Source organism: Gopherus evgoodei, chromosome 10, assembly GCF_007399415.2.
Source record: "Gopherus evgoodei ecotype Sinaloan lineage chromosome 10, rGopEvg1_v1.p, whole genome shotgun sequence".
Lineage (NCBI taxonomy): Eukaryota > Metazoa > Chordata > Testudines > Testudinidae > Gopherus > Gopherus evgoodei.
This window is the reverse complement of record NC_044331.1, coordinates 53,742,188-53,745,435: the sequence shown is the minus strand read 5'-3', so window position 1 is coordinate 53,745,435 and position 3,248 is coordinate 53,742,188.

The following is a 3,248-nucleotide window of genomic DNA, read 5'->3' as shown; positions in this document are numbered from 1 at the left end:
CATAACAAATTCAAAATAAAGGGGAAACACAGAATTTACTCGTCAGGGAAGCTGCTCAAGAAGATACAGACCAAGATTGAACTGATTTGAGTCATGTGGTTGAAGAAGCTAAACTTAGGAGGCAATAGATGTAATATTGCAGGGAGGTCATTGTTCTACCCATGCACTGGCAGTTGAAGACTCATTGAAGGAATGTGCAATTCTACCATAACTTGTAAAGCTTGATATCTAAAGAATAGAGAAACCAAACAATATTGGTAATCATTAGATAGGGATAGATAATATGATATATAGAGGCAATATGATATTTTCTAAATCCATGGTTCGCCCACATCTTGAATACTGTGTACAGATGTGGTTGACCCATCTCATATATTGGAATTGAAAAAGGTTGCCCTTTTCTGAACAAAAATGATTCAGGGTATGGAACAGCTTCCATATGAGAAGAGATTAAAAAGACTAGGACTTTTCAACTTGGAAGAGACAACTACTGTGATAGAGGTCTATAAAATCATGACTGGTGTAGAGAAAGTAAATAAGGAAGTGTTATTTACTCCTCATAACACAAGAACTAGGGGTCACCAAATGAAATTAAAGGCAGCAGGTTTAAAACAATCAAAAGCAAGTATTTCTTCACCCAATGCAGTCAACGTGTGGAACTCTTTGCCAGAGGATGTTGTGAAGGCCAAGACTATAACAGGGTTCAAAAAAGAACTAGATAAATTCATAGAGGATAGGTCCATCAATGGCTATTAGCAAGGAGGGGTAGGAATGGGGTCCCTAGCCTCTGTTTGCCAGAAGTTGGGAATCAGCAACAGGATGGATTGCTTGATGATTATGTGCTCTGTTCATTCCCTCTGGGGCACCTGGCACTGGCCACTATCAGAAGGCAGGATACTGGGCTAGATGGACCTTTGATCTGACCCATGATCCAATATGAACTGTCTATGAGTGATTTTTATGATACTGGGTTAAAATGCAAACTAGAAACATCTCTTCTTTTTACTGTCTTCAATGAAAAAACAAGACATCTTTTTTGAAAATTATATTTTCTCTCATTTATGTACCTTGGCCCTAGTGATCAACTCCTACTGTCAGAGGGTCGACAAAATCAAGGCAACATTTAATTTACCCAAAATGTGGACAAAAATGGAAATGTTTCATTTCTCAAGCTCATGGAGCACACAGTGCCCACTTTAGATCACCTTTTCCAGACAGCCTGGCCTCCTGCCAACATTGCAATAATGGTGTCGTATAATCAATGTCAGACACATTTGAAATATCTGATGATGATTTGGAACTTCATAAAGCTCATGAAATCTCCAAAAAGGAAGAGCTATCTGGACAAAGGAAAGTGCAAAAAAGGGACTGGGACAGTTCTTGGTTCATTTACAGATGAGCCATGTCTCAATAAGAAAGAAAACATATTAAACTACTGGGGACATCATAAAAATGGCATGTCCAGGCTGTATCAACTGTGAAACTGTACTGGCAGTTCTGGCAACATGAGTGAGTGCTGAAAGAATGTTTTAAGCTTCCAGTGTATCCTTTCACTGCAAAGATCCATTATGAGAGAGCAAGCATTGTTTGCAGTGTTGCTAGAGTCATGCTGGTATCAGGATGACACACACAAGGTGGGTGAGGTAATATATTTTATTGGACCAACTTCTGTTAGTTATAGAGACAAGCTTTCGAGCTCCAATCTATCAACATCCTTGAATTGTGGGCATCACAACTGGACACAGTTCACTAGGGACTTATCTAGCTGAACACTTAGTTCATGGCAATCTGGGTTGTAAATCTACCCTGCACTAGCCTGCTGTGCACCAATTAATTATCTGCATGGACTCCATCACCCTGCACTAGAAGTCCCACCGTCACTATAATATATATTGCTTTGAGTGGGAGTAAATTAGAGCACACTATGGAACTCAGTGAACAGCTGCCAGGTCCACAGGGACAGTTAAATGTATGGCTGGCTAGAGCAAGTTAGATATGTACCCCCTAGGGTGACCAGACAGCAAGTGTGAAAAATCGGGACAGGGGATGGGAGGTAACAAGAACCTATGTAAAAAAAAAAAAAAAAAAAAAGCTCACAAAATCAGGACTGTCTCTATAAAATCAGGACATCTAGCCACCCTAGCACCACTGCTTGCTGCAAACTAAGTGCATAGACAGAGCTTATGTTAAAATGCCCTGAAAAAGGGGCAGTTGCATGAACAAGATGAAATAAGTCTCACAGTTCTAGTCCCATGCTAGATAGTACCAGATAGCTTAAAAGGCAGGCCAGATTAGTCACAGCTGTAGATCGATTCCTCAACCACTTATCATGGGGGGAGGTGGTAGTGATGTGGAGATTTAGGCTGCTATCTTATGTTTTAACCCCTTCAGCACTAGCCACATGCTTGGAGCTGAGAGGGTAAGAGAAGAAAAGTGGAAGTGCAGCTAAACACACTGGCCAGGAGAACAGTATGCAAGTCATAGCATTGACACTTGCTTCAGTGTTTCTAGCAGAATCCTTGCTCGGTGTATTTGATAAGCTGCAGTATTTGCACGGATTTGGTAGTTTCAACCATGATGTCATACCATATACAGGTACCAAGCTAGTTAGTAAGGAAAAGTATCAGCATTACTTCATTTGCTTAGTAAAACATCTGAAGTGCCAACAATTCCCTCCTTTTATTTATAGGTGAAGTATGGTGCACTTGGTGAATACATTGGCAATGAAAATGCAACACAGTATTGACCAGCATATGCTGTAGAAAGGCACAGGAACAGCCCTTTTGGATAGGGTGACAGCAACAGGTAGGTACAGAGACAGTTCTGGCCAATGCAATAAAGAATTGCCTTGAATTGCAATGAACAGAGTCTCTACCCATTGAGCACTCACTCCAGGAGATGGCAGTAGCTCAGCATTTGGAAATGCACCACAAAGGAAGCTGCACCTTTCCCTATGCAACAGCTTGTTTTCACTCTTATCAATTTCCAAACATTTAAATATAAAAGCAGCAGTGGTTTGCATACATAAGAGGCATTACATTCCCCATGACATGGGGCAGGATTGCTGTCGGTACTGGTCTCCAGAGTGATTGTGCAATGATTTTTCCAAATTTACAGTGACCCAGTAATTTGCAGAACTTATTGGTCAGATAAATGGCTTTGGGATCCATTAAAAGGGACCATGTCAGTGCAACATCAGCAGAGTGCAGACACTAGACTTGTACACAAAAGCCGGAGTACCACTCCAA